The 7605-nt window shown below is 42.8% G+C and overlaps 1 long non-coding RNA gene across 1 annotated transcript; it reads left to right on the forward strand.

Moving 5' to 3' along the window:
- Positions 1 to 1541: 1541 nt before the first annotated feature.
- LOC144984227 (uncharacterized) lies at positions 1542 to 7275 on the forward strand. Its single transcript, XR_013647974.1, has 3 exons — positions 1542 to 1679; positions 6983 to 7025; positions 7138 to 7275. It is a non-coding gene; the product is annotated as an uncharacterized LOC144984227 (long non-coding RNA).
- Positions 7276 to 7605: the final 330 nt, after the last annotated feature.

Here is a 7605-nt window from a genome sequence, read left to right on the forward strand (position 1 = left end):
TTTTACTTGTCTATTCCCCAGAAAAGCCAGCATGTCTAAACTGCTGAAGTTCTCCTGACCAAAACTGTCCTTATTTGTATTTGCTGCAAGAGCTGAGAGGAAAAGGTCTGAGCACCTGGGCTCAACTATGACTCTGTTTCAGGTATGACGATGTCTCAAGTCTGCAAAAGCCCTCTGGCTTCAACTATCCCTGCCATGGTGTGCTTGTGTGTCTTGTGTGTGTGTGTGTGTGTAAAACTCCCAGCAAAGTCCAAAAAAAGAAAGAGAATATCATAACTAATGAGCCCATTTAGCGCCCAGCACCTGACTTTGGCCCGAGATCTCCGGGAGACATTAGAGGCAATTTGCCATCTACTTCAGGGCTCTTGTCCCAAACGTTATCAATGAGCTTGTCAGGTAGAGACCTAACCTCCCTTTGTTTCCTCCCGCACTCCCCTCTCTGCTCCAGTCCCCCAGCCTGCTCCCCGGGCCCCTGAAGAGGAACCAGCGGCATGATGTCACACACCTGTTTGGCTGGAGGCTGCGGCCCGGCGATGCTCGCAGCCGTGGGTGTCGCATTGGCACCCCTCGCTCCCCCCTTGTCACTGCCTGCTACGCCCCGTGGATGTGTCAAAATGGCAGATGATGGTTGGGGTGTGTGCAGCTGCTTGGGAAGAGGAGTGCCAAGGGCGCTCATTTCCTGCGGTGAGTTTTAATTTGCTCTACCCGCGTCTTCTGGAGAACCCTACCCCCAACACACCATCATCTATTTCTCTAAACTTACCTCGTCGTACACAGTCTTTCACTAAACACACATACTGTATACAAATCTGCTGCCACCCAAGGAGGCAAAGCCCCACATGCCAAAAGAAAGGTGTGCGCAAAGGAGGGGGGTAACAGGATGGTGTCAGACTTTAGTTTTGGAATCACACTTTTCCTGAAACTTCTTCAGATGATCTAACTGGCACATGTACATACCACTACTAAGAAGCTTTCAGTTGAAGAAAAAGAGACAAGTTACAAAAACTCTAGACAGATTCTGTGGCTAGCATAGCTTCATTTTGCGAGGGTCTATGTCTCTTGACACCTGCTATGCAGTTGTCACTGGTAACTTAAATCCCCATTGATCAGACATCTAGAGTGAATTTGTATTGTGCTTTTTTTTTTTCTTTCTAACTCCCACTTTGCGAACAAACCCATTTTCACACAGGGCACACGCATATACCTGACAGTTACACCCAAACAAGACTTGCTGTTTACTTGAGAACAAACACGTAGACGCCAACCAGCAAATCTATTCTCAATACACACATCACCCTAGACGTAAAGAGATTCAATTTTCGCCTACCGGGAGTGTTTCCATTTTTTTTACGCAACAATTTCTTCTGTCTCTCCTGTGTCAAGACAGCTCCCTTTGATGTTAGCATCGAATATACCGGGCTAAAAAACTATAGTTTGCTGTGAGCTGACAGATAAAACAGTGCAAGACGCCATTACCCTGCAAAGCGGAATAATGAGGAGACCTGAACACACAGAAGACAGGAGCCCAGTTGAATTACCGTGGTCTCTCATCCAAGGTGGGAGCTTTTTGACAGCTTTCCAGGCAGCACAACACATTACCATACTGACGCTGCTCTGTAGTGCCAAAGAAAAGCTTTGATGAAAACATAACTGGGAAACAGGGAAATCTTTAAATGCGGGTGAGTGCACTTGTGTGTGTGGGCAAGTGCATGCATGCATGAGTGCATTTGTGTATGTGCATGCATGTTCTGTTGCATGCATGGGTGTCTGTTCCAGTGCCTTTGCCCTCCTGCAAGGGCCTTCGATTGCGTGTGTGTGCAACAACAAAGGCAGGACAACAATGAGAAACCAAGCAGAGTCAAGCTGCAACTTTTTGTTCTCTAATTATTAAGTGGATACAGTGTTCTTGGCCGAGATGCAAGGCCTTCTTTTTTATTTATATGCATGTTGATGATTCAGTTGAATTATCAAAGTATCAAACCCATCTGACAATATGTCAAAAAGAAATTCTTCAAGTGGAGAGTGATGCTGCCAAATTTATTCTGCTGTTTCATTAATGTGATAAGCTAGTTAGTTATCCATATTCTAACGGAGTAGGCTTGATGTTAGATCTTTGGCAAGGACACCCTGTACTGAGTTTTGGCACGGTACTGTGCCGCAGCATGCTGCTGACTCTGGGTCTTAACGACAGGCTAAACGAAGCGGGCGTTACGGCCCCCTGGATAGGTCATTACTCGTCCGTGGCCAAGAGCTAAACTGGAGCAGGGCTTTTTAAAGAGGGGAGCAGGTGTGTTTCACCATAGGGGCTGGAGCCGGCCCAAGACCAAACAGCCTTAACGGTCTTTATCTCCTTCATAATGAGGCCACGCTCTCCACACACCCGAACTCTGCCCACATGGACTAATGCTGGAGGTATGGAGACCCAGCCCTCCCCCTGGTTAAATGGTGACACTTTCAAAATGACCTATGCCCCAAGCAATGGAGGAAAAGTGGCGTGTCATGAATGTCTGTAGACACAAAAATGAAAAAGGCGTAGAATCTTTTTATTAGTTTCGTATGAATGTAACCTAGTTAATTATCAGAACCTCCCTCTGTAATGGAAGAAAGAGACCTCTGAGTATACGATAGCTCTGTTAACCTCTGCTTATTTAAATGTAAAATTTTTAAATAACTATACCCTGGATAAGGGTTTCTGAGTATATGTGGAGATGGCAGTGTGTTTTTCTGTGTGAGTGGCTGTGAATGTGAGTGTGTCTGAGTGGTATTGTCCCCTCTCCTCTTTCACCTGTCTGAGTAGGTTCTCTGGTATGGTCCCTGTGCTCCCTGCAGTCTTCTCAGCCCTGTCAGCCGAGTTGAACTTGATCAACATCAAACGGCATAGCATTCAAAAGTATTAGTGTTCTCTGTTGATGGGCCCTCTTGCTATCACAAATCAGTCCCCAAGCTACTTCATTATTTATCGCTAATTCATCAGTGTTGTCTCCTCGCACACGGGCAGTAATACACACACCAATAGTGAATCTGAGCGCGCCCACCAAGGACACACTCTGCACACTCATCCCTGCTTACCTTCAGCAGGGCTTTTTGTTTGCATTTTACTCATCTTCATTTACTAAACAACAGGGATATTTTTTCTTCTAGCATTTTTTTACCAGGTCAGTGCAAAAAAAAAAAAATCCCCCCCAGAGTGATTAGACTCATGCTTGTACTTTTAAAATGCTGATTATTGCAGGGAACCAACAGGCTTTGTGCTTTTCTCTGAGCATTCTAGGGATGTGAGTCCGAAAGTAGCCCCATGGTGCCGTGACCCCTGACCTAGCGTGGGCGATCCCACCAGATGTGGAGTGTGTGCTGGGACAGTGGCGAGGGGCAGCTCAGTCTCACACGGGGAGGCCCTGTCTCCCCAAACTGCCACAGAGAGCATGGCCAGAGGGGTTCTGTCAGCACCGTTATCAATCATACTCCCTCCCTGTCTTTTTCTCTCCTTCTCTCCCACTTTTCCTTTCTCTCACCCTCTTTTTCACACTGTTTCCTTTTTGCACTGTCTCTCACTTAAACTTGTTTGCAGTATCTCCTTGTTCTACTCACTGCTTTTGTTTTTTCTCACTTTTTCTTTTCACTCAGCTAGATAGCCCACTTTAGAAAAAAGGCTCTTCTCAGTCATGTATGCATCTTCATGTATCTCTTCCTTTCCCTCAGGTATACTTTGGTCATCATGGTATGCCATTTATTTTATTTTATTTTACTTCATCACTTTATTTTGCCTTTAGTTTAAATAAACACATAGAATAGAAAGGAAAATATTAGTTCCTGGCTTCACTCTGTTATAGGTTCTTTATTACCCTTTTCAAAAAAATATGATTCTATGTTGTGCCTCAAAAAATTTGTAAGTTAGACCATATTTGCACAAGGAGAAATTTACTAAAATGTGGGACTAGAAAACAGTGCATTAGTCTTTCTGTCATAACATGAGCATTTCCATTGCTTGACTTCCTATTAAAAGAAAAACAAAGAAAGAATGATTTAAAGTAACACTCTGGTCATCTTTTGATCTAATGTAAAATGTTCAGTGGTCTTTTAATTATGATCATGCTCTTTTTAGGAAAAATCAAAAAACAGTGACATTTTGGTTTAGTTAGATAGATAGTTTCTGTAGAGTGGCAGGAGTTCATTTGAAAATTTACCTCTGAGTTGTGGGCGGAACTGTTGAAATAGAGCAGGGATTGGATACTCCAGACCTCAAGGGCTGCTGTGTCTGCATGATTTCCAGTTATCCAACCCCTACTCATCTGGTTCAGGTGTGTCCAAACAATTAGACAATGCCAGAGCAGGGTATGTTGGAATACATGCAGGGATGTGGCCACCGAGGCCTGAAGTTGCCCATTCCTGAAATAGAGTAAGACATTCCCCATTTCCCATCATCCATATGTTTAAACTCTTTCCCGCTAGTTTACAGCCCCTTACAACTCCAACATAACATTACTGTTGCAAAAGAAATGGTGAGCAACATTGGAGCGATCCAGCCATACAGTTCTGAGCTAGATGCCAGCTCGGACAAGGAAAATAAATACATGGATCTATTTGTCTGCATGTGGATGCATCAGAACAGAGTGGAGCAGGAGCAGAGAGCTTGCGGCTCTGGTTGTGGCACCTACATCACTGCTACAAGCTTTTTCCAACAACATTGTTTTTCATCTGCATTCACACGACTTGAATAAATAAATACTTAGAAATGCAATTTTAAGCTTAATTTTCTTTATATGTAACCCTCCATCATCAGAAAAATACACGTTAAAAAAACAAAAACATAATTTTCATTGGAGTGGGTCTTTAAAACGAATACATTATGATTAATTATACTAACAAAACAGAGACAACTTAAAGAAACTTTCAAAGATATTCTTTAAATAACTCCATTTTAAAAACTACTGAGGTGTAAAGGGAGATGGTAGCAGGGGCCACTGTTTGACAAAATAAATGCCAGTTGTCCCTGCCATCCGGTGTGAGGTGTTTTCTGACACATGGCACTTTGAAGGCCCCCAGTTCCTCCTCTTGCTGGGATCCCTTACATCTGCAATCAAGGCAAATGGGTTACAGCCAGCACAACAGACAACAACTAAATAAACAACATACCTGGGGTGGATCCCCTCCAAATCCGGACTGCCAGTCTGGCTTTGGTGCATTTTTAAAACATCACTAGGTAATTGAACTCGAACGTTCACACTGACACATTTGCATGGAGTAAAGGGGGGGTTGGTGTAAGCAGTGGAGCAGCTGGTACGCACCAGTACGACTCCGGCTCAACCAGTCCTTCTGACTTCATATGTAGCACTTAATTGGTTCCCAAGGCAAGAATGAAATATTTAGCTCGCACATCCTTTAAAATGCGATTGATTTTGATCTGACAGCTGTGCCTGTCCCGCGCGAGGCAGTGAGAGAGAGAGGAGAGAAGAGAGGGTGAGGTCTGTCTGGGCTCATTGCCTGGGAGTCGTGCAACAACACCCACTCACCCTCACAAAAACACCACTATATGTTCAGTGAATGTAAAGGATCACTCATGGATGCCATATGCTTTTAACTAAAGCCTCCTTTCAAACCCCACTATTTAACCTCTAAGGTAGAGTAAGCCTTGAGCTTTGGACGATCATGAGTGAAAGCTGTTCTTTTAATCTGTGCATGTTTGAAGCAAAAATGTGGTCCACAAAACCCAGTCTAGTAAATCACAGAGAAAAATGTTTTTCAATTTCATTTTGCTGCCTAAATTACAATCCATTACATAGAATTATAAAAAAAAATCTGTCTATGTAAATCAGAAATAGTTCCTGAAGTGAGCTGAGAAGTAACCTTGTCTACATGGGTTCAGATTCTACTCAGAAGTAAAGCACTAACCAAAGTGAAGCAGATATCCAATCAAATTGGATTAATGTCACTAATTATATGACGGAGCTGAGTGATGCAAGGAAATGGTGTGGTCACGCCATTACATGATAGAAATGCATTAAATGGAAACCTGCATGGGATCCATGCCTGGGAACCTCCCTCCTGTCAAATTGACTAAGCTGCAAATTACGTACAAACGGATATATCCTTAATATAACAGCAGTGATTTTCTCCACTTTATCCTACCTGTCAAGCTCAGAACATCACAGGCTAATTCTTTATTAAGTGAAAGGGCATTGGGGACCAGATGATCCAATTTAAGTACATTGGGCAGAATAGAAGACTAATTAAAACCCATATTTTTACATTATTAATTTTGGAACTTCACTTTTAATGAATGTGAAATGACAGGCCTTCCATTTATACACACATACTCTTTGGGTTGCCCAACAAGGGAATAGCAGTTACGGGTGTACTGCAGGGGCTAAGAAGAATTTTAAAGCATCCATGACAGACTTAATATCAAAGTTAGACAAAGGTTTGCATAGTTAACTTCTGCATCATAAACAGAAGGGTTCTATTAGTGTATAGGTTTAGACATTGTAGTTTCATGCAAAAGTTGAAGTTGAACATCACAACCGGCATCTGCCTGCTGTAAGGCTTGAGACAAAAATGTAATCAGGACGTCTGTTGCCGGGGGTGCAACCTTGTCCTTTGGCCCGCATTCTTCCTCTCAGTACCTGCAGAAGATAGGCAGGGAGGTAACTGCATGTCGTTCAGTTATGCGCCCCATTTCCTGTCACCTCTACCCAAACTCAGTTTACTTTTTTTTTTAGCAACATCCCCCTTTTTTTTTGTCCATCATGCCCTCCAATCAGATTGTGACACCATTTTAGTGCTAAATTTAATTATCTTTGTGGACAGAACTGAGCAATGGACTCGAACGGAAAGTTTCTCACAACAGGATTCCCGTATTACACTTGCTTATTATGGGTCTGAAAGACGGTTTGGGGGACAAGAATGCTGCACAAAATCTGAGGAAAATTTTCTAGTTTTTACCCAAATAAAATATCCTCTATTCACCTCATTTTTTTCCCCACAGGCTTAACACATCCTTACCTCCACAAATGGACAAGAGTTAAAAGGTAGTGAGTTTATAAAACTGAGTCAAATACACAAAACAAGGATATTTAATGGGATTTCTTTTTTGACAATAAGTGACCCGTGCATGGAAACCGGTCTTTTTTTTCCCTCCAGTTTCAGGAAACTCTTGGAAGGCAAAAGCAACATCCTGAGTTGGTGAGGAGACAGGAGAGGTGCTGACATGCCGACAGGCAGGGGATCCTGGGAAAAGCCACAGACAGGAAGAGCCTGACTGACTCTGACCCCTGAGGTCAAGGCTGCAGGCTCGGCAACTGAAAGATGTTTCCAAGCCACTCTCAGACTATCATAGAGTTTTACAGGAAATAGCTTGGAAATACTGTATGCTATGAAATGTGGGAGATCTTTTATTGCCTGCTTTTTTGTTTTGCTCTCTGTGACATAAAATGCTTTTTGGCCCTGAGCTATATTTGACTTATTTGTTTGAGGGTTACTGTATGTAATTGAGTTGAACTCAAGTTCCTTTCTCATCTTTACGATGTGAAAAACTGTATTCTTTTTAAGTCGGTGCCATGACTAATAGAATTATGGATGATGGAAACTGTGAAGATCTGTGCGATAAAC

The sequence above is a fragment of the Oryzias latipes genome, chromosome 15 (genome assembly GCF_053564925.1).
Source record: "Oryzias latipes strain Hd-rR chromosome 15, Olatipes_Hd-rR_3.1".
Classification (NCBI taxonomy): Eukaryota; Metazoa; Chordata; class Actinopteri; order Beloniformes; family Adrianichthyidae; genus Oryzias; species Oryzias latipes.